This window comes from Manis pentadactyla, chromosome 10 (assembly GCF_030020395.1).
Source record: "Manis pentadactyla isolate mManPen7 chromosome 10, mManPen7.hap1, whole genome shotgun sequence".
NCBI lineage: Eukaryota > Metazoa > Chordata > Mammalia > Pholidota > Manidae > Manis > Manis pentadactyla.
Window position 1 is genome coordinate 126,021,134 of NC_080028.1, and position 15,965 is coordinate 126,037,098.

The 15,965-nt window shown below is 50.7% G+C and overlaps 1 long non-coding RNA gene across 7 annotated transcripts; it reads right to left on the minus strand.

Annotated features, from left to right (window-relative positions):
• Nucleotides 1–6,914: 6,914 nt before the first annotated feature.
• On the minus strand, nucleotides 6,915–15,905 carry LOC130679214 (uncharacterized). 7 transcript variants are annotated; one of them, XR_008992317.1, is made up of 5 exons: nucleotides 15,467–15,905; nucleotides 14,268–14,342; nucleotides 10,411–12,510; nucleotides 9,615–9,925; nucleotides 6,915–8,719 (listed from the first exon to the last, which is right to left on the minus strand). It is a non-coding gene; the product is annotated as an uncharacterized LOC130679214 (long non-coding RNA). The 7 variants fall into 7 exon arrangements; XR_008992318.1 differs by having other exon boundaries at nucleotides 6,915–9,925; nucleotides 10,411–10,674; XR_008992319.1 differs by lacking the exon at nucleotides 9,615–9,925.
• Between the last annotated feature and the right edge of the window lie 60 nt (nucleotides 15,906–15,965).

The following is a 15,965-nucleotide window of genomic DNA, read 5'->3' on the forward strand; positions in this document are numbered from 1 at the left end:
TGTGGTGTTGAATTTTTATATGTATTTGATGTACTTATTGCCATGAATTTAGCCCTTCTTCTAGTTCATAAGATGCTATGCTCATTAGAACTGACATGTGAGCCAGGCTCATGGTCCATGCAGCCAGGATTCTTTTTCCAACAAAAATCACTTTTAGCAGCACATAACAATTTTAAGGGAGCATCGTTGTCTTTCCTTATGAGAATGTAAAAAGAGCCCCTTACAGACAGTGTGGATTCCCTTAATTTCCCTTTATTTCTATGCTTCTTAAATTCCAATATTTTTAAATTGTGATGCCATGTAGGAGCAATAATTCCCAAAGGTTACTATGAACCATATATTTTTTATTCTATTGGTCCTATAGTTACCTCTTTTAATATTCAAACTTTCATATATCTAAATTCTAAAATTTAGGGATAAAATTCCTATTCACTCAAATAATGGAAACCTGATTGGAGAGTTTTTGGCTATATTCTGCTACAGACTTCATCTTCTATACAACATTTGTTCTGTTTCATAGTTCTTACCTTCCATACTGCCACAATGTTATTTTCTAATGAAAAGCATTTTGGACATTCTGACCAAGTCGCCAAGAAAAGATTAATTAGAATTTACATGCAAGAGAGGCACAAAGTCAGCTGTCAGGAAATGCACTGTCAATGATCTCCCAAAAAATGAAATATTTAAAAATAAATCAACCAAAAAAATCTAAAAACATAAAAAAACGTGCCAAAAGACTAAAACGTTCACAGCAGCGTTGATTATAATAAGCAAATTCAGTAACAACAGAATATTCTACTAATGGAATAGATAAATGAATTTGTGTAAGTCATGTAGTGGAATACATACAGTAAGAAAAACGGGAAAAGCACAGCTATATGCATAAACTTGAATATATGTAACCAACATTACATCTTGTGAAAAACAAAAGTTGCAGAAAAATGTAAAACACAAAAAAATTCCTGTAGCCTGTGGGTAAAATTGTAGTATTTCCAGAATATCTCGCCTGGCTCTATTATATCTGCGTATCAATAGGCGTTCAGGGGTGGAAAGAAGTATGGCTTTAGCGCATTTGCATAATTCCTCAGGGGTGGAGAGAAGTTCATCTCCATACCAGTGGATAATTACCTGGGCACGGAGGGCTTATCTGTACCTGAGAGGGGAGGGGAGGGCTGGTTTTGCTTCTGCTGGAGCAGGAAAGAGGGATGGGCCAGAACTGCAGTTTGTGAGCTATCAACAGATTTCAAGCTTTATTTCTCCCTTTGACTGATTTCAGTTTTTAGAGGTATTTTGTCCCAGGATTTCCTTTTCCAAGACTTACAAGACGTGTGAGAAGAGATCTCATGTCAGTATTTGGGTAATAAAAGAAAGCACGATCCTGGAAAGCAAAAAATAACATGGAGATATACACATATACGTGATGAGGTTATGGGTGGTTTTTATTTTTTTTCCTCTTTTGGTCCTGACCTTTAGCTCCATTGAGAAATACTATTGGCAGCCATTCCTGGACCACACAATGCCATTTGTCAGCCCTCCGCTATGCAGCACTCAAGCAGTGGTACCTCTGCCTGCAGTTACCACCTCTGGCCTTTGGACTTAATCTGCATAGGACTTGGTACCTAGCTGAATCCTCTGGCTTGAGGGTTATCATGATTTTATTGCTGGTGCTACTGTATGTCATTAGTCTGGTCACAATGCTTCAGTTTTCTTGCTCAGGGACCATTACAGAAGAGGGGGAATGAGTAAATTGTAATGCGAGATTTGTGGAGGGTTGACCTGTGGGTAAAATTGTGATATTTCCAGAATATCTTGCCTGGCTAAAGTGTATCTGCATATCAACAGGCATTCCTCAAGTGTGGAGACAGGTTCTTCTCCATATCAATGGGTAATTACCTGAGCAACAGAGGGTTTATCTGAACGTGAGAGGTGGTGGAAGTGGTGGCCTGCTTCTAACTAAAGCAGGAAAGAGACGGCCCCGGACTGCAGTTTGTAAGCAATAAACAGCTTTTAAATTTTATTTCTCCCTTTGACTGATTTCGGTTTTAGAGGTCTTTTACCCTGGGATTTCCTCTCCCCGGAGTTACAGGGGTAAAACATTGAAGTATAAGTGAGTTCTAATTCTACTTCTATCATTAGCGACTTAAAAACTCGATCTCGGTTTCCTTGTTGGAAGATGAAAATAGAGTGTTGACCTCAGGATTGGTGTGAGGATTCTGTTAGCATGAATGTGTTTAAAAATATGCTAATCGCAGTGCGAGCGTCACGGCTTGTTGATTACTGTCGTGGTCATTTCTGCAAAACAGGGAAGGAGCCTGCACAATATTGGACCGAATACCCATCCAAATAACTGACAAAATTGTTACAGGAACCCCCAAAACAAACAAACAAACCAATAGGTTGGATTAACAAACGTCCCGAACCAAGGACGAACCAGGAGAGAGCGTTATTGGTCACAGTCTATGACACAACGGCCAGCACTGCAGTCGATTAGCGCGGGGGGAACGGGGAGAAATTGACTGGGGCGGGACAGACCCGCTTGCGCATGCGTCTTGCCTTCTGGCGGTACCGGCGGGCCCCGCGGCAGCTTCCGGCCGAGCGCGGTGGAGAGAGAGGGTGGCTGGTGACAGGCTGAGTCCGCGTGCAGAGATGCGGTGTGGCTGGGGGCCGGCACCCCCACCCGCTGTGTGGGGAGGCGTGGGCACGAGGCAGCCCGACGCGCCGGCCCGTTTGCCTCCGTGTGAAGCACCTTTGAGAGACCCTGAGCCCTTGCGGTTTACGCGAGGAAAACACGGCCGCTGAGGCCCTATGGCGCCCTAGTGCCCCCCTGTGCGGGGCGGTGGGCTCGCGAAGACCGCCCAGACACGCTCTTTGCCCGCAGCTCCCAAACTCGTGGCGTAGATAAAGCCGCCAGAAACAAATTCTGGCGTTTCGAGGTGAGAAACGGCGTTCGAGGAGAGTTGACAGGGACGAGGAGTTGAGAACTTCAGGAAGCAAGAACGTGGTGTTGGTACCGCCTTGGTCCTGTGGGTTACTTGTTTTCTTTGTTGGCCCCTCGTTAGGACCCAAATCTCTTTTCGTGTCTACGTTCCTTCTTTCTAAGCTCGGTGCCCCTCCTGCCTTGGCTGGGAGGGACGGAGACCGGCCGCGCAAACTGTTGGGAGTCAAGGGCAAGAGTGAATCAGGCTTCGGGAACGCGTATTCCAGGCAGGCAACGCTTAGCCGGCAAAGGCACTGAGCCCGAGGCACAGAACCTGTTCCGGGACTGAACGCTTGAGCCGGGCCGAAGGCCGTGCGGGAGGCTCCGTTGTATGACGCCCTGATGTCTAACCATCGGGGGCTCCAAAGGACGATGCCTCGCCGGGAAGGCGGACTGTGTGACCGTCCTCTGCCACAAATGAGGTATCTGACGGGTGTCCTTTTCTTCCTTTTTGGTGTGTCTGTTCTTGCCTTTTATCCCTTCAGACTGTGAAAGCTGCCAAGGGGCCATGTCAGACGTGCACCTGTTATACCTAGCTCTGGATCTCATGCTCGGCACAGTGCTGTGCCTGAGAGTTACTTGGTTCTGTGGTGTGAAGGAAGCCTAAGTATGGGTAAAACTAACATTTCCAGAGTGTCTCCCCTGGCTTTACTGTATTTGCATATCCTCGGGTGGAGAGACGTTTCTCCATGTCAATGGGTAACCTGGGCAACCGAGGGCGTGTCTGAACCTGAGAGCTTAAGGGGAGGGGCTGCCTTGCTGGCTTGCGTCCGCCTGAGCAGGGGGAGAGATGTTGGACTGCAGTTTGTGAGCAATAAACGGCTTTTAAACTTTATTTCTCCCTTTGACTGATTTCGGTTTTTAGAGTTATTTTGCCCTGGGATTTCCTCTCCCTGGACTTACACTAAGTGTTGGGAGAGCGTTGTTTATTTTCCGTGGTTTTTGTACCCACCGCAACAACGACTTGAAGGGCAGAGATGAAAGGGTATCTCGCCGCGACCCTCCTTACCCCAGAACGACTCAGTAGACACGGGCCCACGCAAGAGATTATATTATCTGAAAGAGAAAATGGCTCTCCCCAAAGAGGGAGCAGCAGCTCGTGGGAGAGGAAGCGCGTTTTTAAGGAATAGGGGTAGGGTGTGTTCTGCGTTGGTAATTGGATCTTAAGGGCTGAAGACCATCTGCTCCGTGGTGATAGGATCTAAACGGGTGGGGGGTCTTAGCACGCCAGAATTTGCCTTCAAGAGACACAGTGCTGAAACAAGAGTAAAAGTTTTATTTACTTAGAAAGTTCAGGGGACCTTATAGAGAGAGGATCGCCCTGAAAGGATGGGAGAAGTTAGTTACACACTCTTAAGTGTGGGCGACCTCAGAGAGGAGCGCCCTGAAAGGTTGGGGGTTCCCCCTTCTAAGGATTTTTCAGGAATGTGACAAAGGGCTAGGGATGTGGACTTGTTAAGTGGTCTCAAGTTTCTTTGAAGAGACATTTTATCAGCCCTCTAGGTAATTCTGCAAAAAAATCTTAACACAAGAAATTTACTGCTTTCAACCCTCTCCCAGGATAGCAGCTTCCTGGTTTGGGAGCATATCAATCAACACTGCCTGCCCTTCCCCCAAGGTGAGCAGTTATGTTTGCTAAAGAGTATGTTAAGAATCTTTCTTCTTAAACTTCCTGGGTTTTTTTCAAAAGGCAATTTTGGCTTTAAGGTGGGATCTCCCTGTCTTTATTATGTTGTTTATAGGTGAGACTTTTAGCAGGCTAGAGTAAATCTTACAATGATCTAATTGACTCAGTAAAGACATGGGCTATGCTCAGATACTTCTCCTTATCTGGGGAATATTCAAACCTTCAAGGCCAAATTGCCCTTGACCTATTGAGCTTTAACTGATTAACTCATTAACTCTGAGCCTTCTCTGAATTTCCAGTTTTAACTGGTTAACTGAATCTTTTCTAGGGGGTTTTACTGACCTTGTTCTCTTTCCACACTGCTCATATCTATTTTACTGCCTTACAAATTTTCCCGTTGTCCTCCCAGGAGGCCAGGCCTACAGCCTCAGCCACCATGAGACTGCCCTGGTGGCATTAACATGCAGGAAAATGTGCGCTGACGTCCACAGGCAGTGTTAGCAAGAGAGAGTGTTGAGAAGGAGAGACTGAAGCAATGAAAGGTTTTGGAACCTATTTGACCGTGTTCTGAGTTACTGTGCACGTGACTGCACCCAGGAGAGAAGATACGCATGGGGGCTCCCGGGAAACCCAGGGTTTACTTGCAATTTCCAGTAAACTGCAAGTCGGTGACCTTGGGAGAGGTGCCGCTAGAATGGCCCAGGGTAAGGAGAATGCCCGAGCTGTCCAGGAGCACAGTTTCCTCCCTCTGCCAGAGCTACATCATCTCCTCAGTCTCCCAAGTTCCACATCTTTCAGGCTCACTACCCTGCCACAGGGAGTGGCGAGGTTACCTGCTAGGGTCCCAAGTTCTCCACACATACTGAACGCTCACTCTTCGCTGTCTCTACCCAGAAACCAAGCTAGGGCTGAGCAGCAGAACTGGGAAGAGGCTGCAGCCAATAGTGGTGAAAGCAAGAATTCACCGTGAAAAACGGGGTGATGAGCTGAGTACCCTGTAGCCCAGGAACAGGCATCCTGCGTTGTTGCCAGACTGACTGGAAAGGCAGTCCCCTCACAGGGGAGGCATAGCAGAGGGGCCTAGAGGAAAGGAAAGTGGGTAAGCGGCTTGAGGGATTCTGCTCCTGTTTTGACTGTGACCATCCATGTCCCATAGTAAAGGAATGAAATGGTGACAGTCTCTAGGCTCTACTTCTCTGGTTGAGAATATTTGGTCCAGTCTACTGGAGATGGTTAGGCATCCCTGGAAAAAAGGGTGTCAATTGAAAAATTGTATCGATTAGTTAAAATGATCCAGGGGGTCTTTATAGAAGATACTGGAAGCCCCAGGTACTCTTAAAGCGGTGTGGAGGGTGAAGGCAACTAAACATACAGATTCTATGGGTACCTGGAATTCCCTGGGCAGGGCAGACCCAGGAGTGGGAGGATCCTGCTAGTGAGCCCTTCATCGGCGCTTCCACCTCCTTAGCACTTCACTGACGTTCCCTGGGGCTCTTCATCTGTCAAGTCCAGCTCCTGTGGCCTGGTACCCACAGCCCGTCAGTAACCCGTCCGGCCCTGGGCTGTTTCCCCACCGTGAATCTCCCGTGAGGCAGAGCAGCCTCAGGAGGCCACGTGCAAGCCCACCCTTTGCCGTTACCCAGGCTTTTTGAAGATGTTAGTTTTCCCTCTAGTCCTGAGGGAAGTCTGTACCTCTGGGAACTGGCCTGCAGAGCTTACCCTGATGGCCGTACGAGGGCAGTAATGCGGGGACACGTGGGGGCCCAGGGCAGGCTCATCCTGAGGAAACACTGGGGTCTTCCTAAGTCCCGCTTGCTGTACTTCTTCCCTAAATGAAACAAATCTTCGTCTTTGAGGTAGAATGTACATTCTTGGCTCATATGTAATGCCCCAGAAAGTATGCAGCAGAAGCCATGGCTCTTATTTTTCACCATGAATTATATGAGGTACTAAGGCCTTGTGAGCACAGGCCAAGATCCACGGACAGTTTCCCCACCTTCACCCAGGTTTTCCCCATGGAGATTCCACAGAAGCTGAGCTCTCCGGGCCATCGTCAGGATCAGGACCCCTCCTCATACACCCCCTTTCCTTTCTCCTGCAGCCCCTCTGTCTTCCTCTGTCCTGTGACCTTGAGTGCAGGCCTTTCCTGGCCCAGTTCGGTCCCCCCTCCCTGATTCCTGCCCCTTACTTCCTCTCTGCATGACCCGCTGCCCTGAAGCAGCTTCTGCACTTCAGTCCTCTTAGGACGCTGCAGGCTTCTGCAAAAGTATGAAGTTGCTAATGGAGAAAATGACCGTCAAAGGCCCGAAGTGGGGACAGAAGCAGCTTTATTTTCGTCAGAAAGAGCAGTGCTTTTACACTTGTAGAAACCTTTAGTATGAGAGACCCGACACCGGGAATGGGGATGGTAGGGTGCAGGGAGATGAATGTGGATATTACAGTTGCTCAAGGGTTAGTCGCTTAGGTTCAGTATTTCCCGGTAGCTCAACCCATCCTCTCCTTCGTCCCCTTGTAGTTGTTGATGGGGACACAGAGCAGAGATGTGGCCTGAGGGTAGCGCTGCTGTCCAGCAGGAGGTGCCTAGAGGTCAGGTACTGGATGAAAACACATCCCGCCTGTTAGCTTCTAGATGTGTTTCCCATGAGGGGAGAATGTCTGCTCTGACTTTGCACAGGCCACTAGCCTCCCATACTCTGTTCAGAACAAGGGTACCCTGGTATTCCAGGAGGACATATGGGTCCCACAGCCTCTGCCCTTCAAAGCAGAACAGAAGGTCACAGCGAGATGGGACTCTGGGCACAGGCAGAGCTGGTGAGATGCAGCATCCTTACACTGACTCCTGCTCTTGGACATGGTTCTCCAGTAGGCTGACAGTAGAGCCTACTGCTCAGCCTGGCAACGATTAACCAGTTCTGCACAAACAGTGGGAAGCTCTAGGAATGCATGTGGGCCTGAGGATGGGACCTGTGAGGCTTCCTATAGCTCACAGCGCATCTCTTCCTGGGATGCGAGTGTTCTGTGTAGCCCGATGGCGGGTCAGGGTGGAGTTCTTTACCGAGCTTTGCTCACACTGAGAGCCCCTGAAATCTTCCCCCAGCGTGAGTGGGTGCTGCTGGGGAAGGTTTTCCCACACTGCCCAGGCCTGGTTCGGCTCTCCCCAGGGTGGCCTCGCTGGTGAGCGCTGACCTGGGAGCTGATGTGAGTCTTCCCACAGATGGTGCACTGAGACGGCTCCTCCCTATGTGGGTCCTGGGGGGACCGTGAGGCTGGAGCTCTGGTGGAGGCTTTTCCCACCCTCCCCACCCTGGGAGGGCCTCTTCCCGGTGTGCATTCGCGGGTGGGCAGTGAGGGAGCAGCGCTCTCTAAATTCTTTCCCACATTCACAGCACTCGGGTCTCTCCTGTGTGTATTCTGATCACCAACTAGGTGAGAACCTTGCCTAAAGCTCTTCCCACATTCGTAACATTTAGAAGCTTTTTCCAGTTCGGGGGTGGCTGGTCGTGAGGGCAGAACTCTGAGGGCAGTTTCTCCTCACAGGAGAGGCGCTGCCTGCTCCCCAGTGCCAAGTCTGGCGACTCATGCTTTCCCGGCGTGTCTCCTCGCTCCCCTGGAGAATGTTTGTGGCACCTTCTGGATACTGGCTCACCCCGCAGGCTCCATTTAGCTCAGACTGCCAGACATGTCACAAGACCTTCTCCGTAACACCATACATGTTTCTACTTCCTGTGAGCATCCAATTTTGGATTCTCTCTTAATCCCATTCTTGACCTCAAAGCCTGAAAGAAGAGAAGTTCACTGTAGTGGAGAGGAGAGAAGGAAGGACAATGGGATGAGGAAGGAGCTGCTGTTTAGCAGCCATAGAAAAGACAGACCCAACCGGAATTCTTCCCGAGATCAGCCACCTGAAGCTAATGACAGTGAAGTGTTGTGAGCCCCCTGTACCACATCTGAGCTCAAAACTCTGGGCACGGGTACATGGACCCCAAAGTCCACCCATCTTCCTCTTCTGTCTCTTTGGAAGTTCTGACACCATGACAAGAGAGGAAGAGGCAAGCCGTGCTTCATCTTGTCACTCAGTCTCCTATAGTGCATGTTCTTGACTCTTGGTCCAGCCTCTGGAGCAGAAAAACCAAAGGCCATCCTGGGTTTGGCCAGCTCGTGACTCAACTGCAGGCTTCTGAACTTGGAGTGACACTGCTCTGGGGTCCACAGAAAGCCCTGCTCCCAGCATTGTTCCCGAGCGCTCTGTAGATCTGCCCTTTCTATTGACAAGTGTGGAGGTTTTCATAAAACAGAAGTACCAAGATTGGCCAGGAGCATCTTGGTCTCTCTGTTGCCCCAGTGCCCTCCTGCCAGGGAACAGTGCCCATCCATTGCACAGGGCAGACCTGTAGGTTGCCATCCATAGATCATTCTGTTTCTGTGGGAATTGATTGCCTTCCTTGGAATCTGTGGTGCATGCCGCAGCTCACTAAATCTAAACCGAGATCTGTTTCTTGTTATCTCTACCCCTTCATTGCCTGGCGCCAGGGACGACTTACCCCAGCGACCTGGAGGCAATTACATTCCTGTAGTAAAGCATGTTAATCATTGTGTCTAGAAACTTGTTAACCCACTCAAGAATGTGATGCCTGATCAATAAATATGAGAGGTGCCCTCTCAGCACCACTCTTGAGCTGGTGTGCCTCGAGTCCCCTGGCTGGCCCACTCAGGTCTTCAATATCTCATCGCATCGCCTCCTCTATCTGTGGGTGGGAGACGGGGAGGAGGCCGACACGGACCCAGTATCCTGGTGCTGGTTTTAGCAGCCCAAGAAGTTACATCTTAATTTCTCAAACTCTGCCACAACCAGCTGCAGCCATTCCTAGGAAGACATTTTTCGTAAAACAAAATATTTCTTCCACTCTTTGTAGTGCAAGAAACAGCCTCTTCAAGTGAGGAGGACGAGTAGAGTGTGGACTGAAGATGCCCTTTTTATTTCTCCCTAATTATCCTGAATCCCACTGATACCTCATGGGATGACTCATGAGGAGGGTAGTGCTGGCTGGGCTCCATACTGTGGGAATCCATGGCAGCTGTGGCCACGTAAGCGGATGTAGCGAATAGGCGAGCCTTGGTCGAAAGGAGGGACTTGAGAGAACAGCAGACTTGGGTACAGGATACTTCTGTCTCCTCCTCTTTCTGTCAGTCATGTATGTATTGCCCCAATAGCAGCGTTGTCTGTGCAGGACTAAAGGATGTCCGTTCATGACAGGGACTTGCTTCGGTCCTATAATTTGACTGGCCCCTGTAACAATCCTGTAAAATAGCTCCCCTCTTTCCTGGGGAGGGGCAGAGACTAGATCACATCATTAGGTCAGGGGCAAACAAGGAAGGAGGAGGTCAGGCCCCCAGGGGAAGGATCTGGGTGGGCAGAGATATGTGATGATGTCAGAGTGGACAAAATAAGAAAACAATCCCAGAAGATCAATGGACCACATAAAAATTGTTCTATCATGTCTGGAAAGAAGGGTTTATAGGGTGAGACAGTGCAAGGTGACACGGGAACCTCAGTAGAGAAAAGGCAACAACCACAGGTCACCTCAGCCCCCGCTGCCCCCTACACAGCCCCATCTCCTTGTCTCAAAGATCCCTGACCTGGAAGAGGATCCTGGGAGCCTATGGAAGAAGCCAGGCAGGAGAAAACAGCCACTGTTAGATGGCAGCTGCCACGTGATGGCCCCAGAGCAGGGGGTCCGAGTGGTCCTGGACCAGTAGCATCACCAGCATGTGGGAACTGTCACAAATGCATGTTCCCAGGCCTCACCTCCACTCCAGTGAACCAGAAAGTCGGGTGAGGCCTGGGGATCTGTTCTAATGTGCTCCCCAGGTGAGTATGATGCTCCCTCAAGTTCTAGGCCTGGCTGGTGTCTCAGCCAGTGGCCTGTGTGTGTGGAGAAGTTCCTTTTACCAGATTCTTAGCATAACAGCTTAAAAATTTTTTTTTCATTCTCAAAAATACCGCAGTAACTCAAACCTTTCATTTCTGCAGACCAAGATAACAGTCTTCCCAGATCCCCACCTTGCAGTTCTGTAAAGGAAATGTTCGTTTGATGACTTATTACTGACTTCGGAGGGCACTCAGACGCCTGTGACCCTTGGGGAGGTTATAACTTGGGATCTGAGCGGCCCTCGGGCATGGTGAGCAGAGGGAGCAGAAGCTGGAACACAGTGAGTCCTGGCCCCCCTTTACTTAGACCCAAAGCCTCAGAATCAGATGCAGAGAGCACAGGTGCTGCCAGGGATTTAGAAGAAATAAACGCTAAGTGGCAGAGTTGACAAAAATATTGATGAGTATTCATTGCACTTTAAAAAACTACTAAAGCAAATAAACCTCTGACAACTTCCAGTTCATGAACTGAGGCTTATGGATTTAAACAGCATGAGGACAGGATGTTTCCTCTAGGATTTGAGTATAAAGTTATGAGCTGGCTCTTGAAAATTACTTGCAACCTGTAATGGCAGCTTTCAGTTGCGCATTAAAGGCAGTGACCTTAGGCGGTCTTGAACTGTGCAGCCAGAGTGCATCATGGCGACACAGGAGTAGAGCCTTGGGCTGTCCATGCAGAGGAGCACGAGCCAGAAAAGGGAACCAAGTAGTGACGTGCTTGACAAATGTTAATAAATGGAAGAGGCCAGACACGAAAGGTCCCACTGTAGGATTCCACTTCCATGCAGTGTCCAAACAGGCAGGTCCATACAGAATGAGGAACAACTGCTTCGTGGTATAGATTTCCCTTATTTTGTAACTAGAGAGAGGTGCGAATGATAACTAATTGTGACACCACTAAATGCTACTGAACTGTTCACTTGAAAATGGCAAATTTTATGTTACATGAATTTCACCTAATTTGACATTTTTTTAATTAAAAAATTTTTCTAAAAAAAATAAGAGAAAACAATAAATTGAGCTTTGGAAGAAAGGCAGACGTAACAGGAGAATGGATTCTGGAAGAGATTAGGATGGAGAAGGAACACCTTCAGGTGTGTGAGAAACTGCTTTGCAGAAGCTGACGGGAACCGTGTTCATCTTCACCCCACGACAGTCACTGTGACAGCACTAAACTGTAATGAAGGAGAGTCAGACTGACAAAAAAATCTGCACCCCTATTTTAAGTGCTAAAATGTGAAATACTGTGGATATATTTCAAAAGGCACTTCATCTGAGCCCAGGGGCAGCTGAGACCTGCATTTCCAACACACGCTGTTGCTCCCTGTCCTCGGTGAGGGCAGAGGCTTCTCACCTTCCAACTGTCTCTGTGGTGTTTAGTGTGAACCCCAGGTCCCCTTCAGAGTCAGGGCCTTGGGATGAGTCCCGTGTCAGGCGGGAGCTCCATGAATCCCTGGCTGTTCCCAAAGGGCTGCTGTCTCCACGAGCATTTTCACATCCTCCCCAGAACCTGAGACCTGAGAACAGACTCATCATCTCTAACTCCAAACCACTAAGAGCAGCATGACAACAGTGACATGATACAGAAGGGAGCACGGCTGCTGTGGCAAAAATGAACAGCCTGTGGTCTCCATCCCTAGGTCGCAGGCGACTAAGGTCACTTATATGCCCGCACCTAGCATACAGCCCAACACACCAGCAGTGCTAAAGTGGTGGGCATTTAATGGCCGTGAGAACGACCGCTTTTACGTTAGGCAGCACCTGTAGCCTCAGCACAGCTGCTGGTCCCCACCTCCGAGGCTCCCCTGTGTCGGCCTCCTCCCTGACCCAACCGTCTAGCCAGAACAGCACGGTCTCCTTTTGTCGGACCAGGCCACCGTCGGTGCCTCCTGTCTGCCTGCCCCGTGTCCTTGCTCCCTCCACAGGATCCAGTCGGTCAGGTCTCATCGTCCCCGTTACGCTCTTCAGCTGCTTCCACTGTGTGTGCAACGAAATCCAACTCCTCTCGGCAGCCTGAAAAGCCCAGCATGACGTGGCCCCTGCCATCCCTGTCACCTCCCCTCCCACCATTCATCTTCGATCCCAAAGCAAACCCACCGTCCTCTCTCAAACAAGCCACCGCCTCTGCCACCTGAGGCTCTTGGGATGGGCCGTGCGCTCTGCCTGGAGGGCTCCCCTCCAGCTCTCGGCACAGCCAGCTCCTCTTGCAGGTCCCAGCTTGTTTGCCCCTCACAGAGCCCTGCCGTGATCCCCACTCCTCTGCCCCTCACAGTCTCCATCAGATCAGCCTGTGGGGGTCCTGCCAAGCACTCTCAAAAGGAAGGATTTCTTACTCATTTGCTTGTCTGTTTCCCCAAGTAAGGGAGGCTTCAGTGGGCCAGGGGCCACGCCCGTCTTCACTGTAAAATCCCCAGTACTGGCATATCGTAGGCTCTGCAGGGCAATCTTTTTTTTTTTAAACCCAACTTCATTCTTAAATCCCCAGCTTGCAGCTCATCCTTAACATCACTGAGGAGCAGATCTGAGAGGCACCTAGGTCCTGAGAAAGAAACCCCCTCTATCTCTGCTTCTTACCTCCACTTCCCCTCACTGCTGGGGGAGCTTTCAGTAGCTGTTAACATTTACATTCCTGTGCTGTTTTCCTCCTGCAAAGCATTTGGTTCTGAAATTGTGGGGTACAACCAGGGAGATGATCAACACAGAAAGGGCAAAGGAGACTGGGACCAGGAGGACTGGTAGCTTACAGGGATTTCTGCTCCATCTAGTTCAGGTGTCCAAACACCAGCTGTGTTCATGGGCTGCTACCAGCCCGTCTGTACTGATCCTAGTTGTTCTTAGTAGTGCAGTCCCGTGGAGCTCACAGTAACTTCCTCACATCCATCCCTCGTGTCACTACCACATTGCTCTTCCCTCTGAATTATGTCCAAACCTCTCGGCCCTAGGAAATCTCATCTCCCCTTCACCAACCACTCTGCTGCCCCCACCCCGCCACAGCCTGCAGCATGTCCCTGTTCCCACTGGGAACAAAGCACCTCCAACATCAGCCCTGCAGATGCAGAATCCCCAGCAAGCTGCTTCCTGTCCACCCACAGAGCCTCTGATGTGGGTCACTTCTCTGCTGCTATGCCTCCAAGACTTCTGACCTGGACTTCTGCTGCCTCCTTCCCAGCAGATCTCCCTTGACCAAAGCCCTTGGTTTCCTTCTCTGGTGCCTCTCTTACCTCCCTTTTCCCAAAACATAGTTACACTGACTGCATCTCAGAACTAGCTGCCACCTTCACCTGCAGATATTTTGTAAAACTCATCACTGTTCCAACTGACCACTTAATCCAGGTGGCAGAGACCAGCTCTAATACAATATGTTTAGTGTACAACCCACGGCCATCTGCCCCTCAAGGAACTTTCTAGGAAGAGATCAGGTTTTAATTCACCAACATCTCTACTTTCCTGAGCTTCCAAGTGAAGGACACTTGTCCTTTCCTGGCCTTGTTTTGGAGAACTTTGCAGTGTTTTTACCACTCTAATTAGGGACTCCAAACATTCACTGCATAGGAGTGTATATTACTAAAACAAATGAGAATTTCTTTCCATACACAGTGGGCAAAGTACCAACCTAAGGTAAGCTAGCCAGTGCTTTCCAAGGTAGCAGAGGGCTACTGTGCATCTCTCAGGTAAGTGTCACTCCTCTCTACTTCCTTACAGCAAGACCACAAGGTTCTGACCATCTCTCTCACCTGTTGCCCAGGCGTGCTCTGTGCATCCTCAATGAAAACTGCAGCACCCACACCCAGGTCTGGACCTCCAACTGGCTGATAGAGCACTGAGAGGAGTGTGAACTAATAGGACAGGTAATAAGTGTGCAGCCAATGACAAGGTCAAGCAACTTTCTCAAGTAACTAAGGCACTAAATGATAACTGACAAAGGGGAAAAGGGAAAAGAGGAGTATTTGTTCGCCAACAGCAGCACTCCTGAGTCCAGCCAGTCACCCAGCAAGGGCATCCAGCACTTGTGCGGTGTCTCAGAATCAGTCCCATGTGTTTGCTTCCATTGCTTTCCAGCTGGACATCCATCGTTTCCCAAGCAGTACCCAGGCAGAGGAAGGGGACATCAAGAGGAGAGACTCGGGGGACTCTGCCGGGCCCCACAGCAGGGCCCAGCGACCAGGGAACCAAGTTCAATGCAAACCAGAATTCCCGTCTGTGCCTAGCCTCCTCTTCCTGCCACCACAGGGTGTCTCTCCCGCTTTCTTCTGCTCATCCTCCCTAACCAGCTCCCTCCCCGCGTGAGGAGTCAGGCCTGCCAATGACATCCGAGGGCCCTGGCCGCAGAACTCCATTTATTCACTTTGCGAGGTGTTATGCTCAGCCTTGGGTCAGACCCCAGTGAGGACCTCAGTGCCGAGAGCACTACTATCCCCCGGTTGCTGAGAGAATGGAAACAATTAACCCCTGAGGAGACACTACGTGCCAACCCGACTGGCATTCTGAAGAAATGAGTCGGCCTCGAAAGACATCCAAGAGACTTGGGCAGTGCTCGTTATTCTCGCCCATCGAATCCTTTTCTCCAGTCAGAAAGGACCGGAGGAGTGCCACACCATTCAGCCGAGGAGGCAAAACAGCGCAGCGGTTGGCAATGGCCGCCCACTTTCATTGGCACCTTGGCCTCGCCTCCGGGCCGGCGGCCCCGGGATTTCCCGGGTTGGATGCGGTCCCTGGCCTCGCACCGAGACTCACAGCAGGTCCCCGGGAGCTCGCCTGTCACCGGAGCGCCTCCCCCAGCCGTAGCCCAGTCCCGTCTGGCAAACGGGTTCCGCGCACCCCCGACCCCCGGCCCTCCCAGCGTCCCAGGCTGTGCTCTTCCCTGTCCCTCTGCCTGCAGCGGGGCCCCACTCCCCCCGCGGACACCCCCCCGGCCCTTTTATAATTCTCCTACCTTTTCCGACCCGTGTCACTGACGGTGGTGAAATCGCCCTTTGTTTACAAAAGGTTTTTGCCAGATTCCTCGACTCCCAGGCACTGTCCACTGCACTGCGTGGCACTGGCTGCGGCGAGGCGGACTCGGTGACAAGGCCGGCCTGGTGGCTGGCGCCACGGGAGGGGCGGGCGTCCGCGCGGCGCTGATGCTCACCGACGGCGATCGGTGGGTACGGACGGTGCGCGACTGCCAGACGGGCAGGAGACGCCCGATGAGGAGGTGCCCGGCGTCCAGGCGGCGCGCCGCGGTGGCAGAGCAGAAGACGGGACACGGGCCTGAGCTGAGCCGAGGGGCTGCCGCGGCTAAACGACGTGACCCCGGGCAGGTCACTTCGTAGCTCTCGGTTCCTCCGTCAGGGAGGCGCGTGAGAGGGACCGACTCCGCAGGCGAAAACCTGGCTCACGAGAAGACCGCCGCCGCGAGGGACGCGGGCCCGGGACGGTCCGTGAGGTGATGC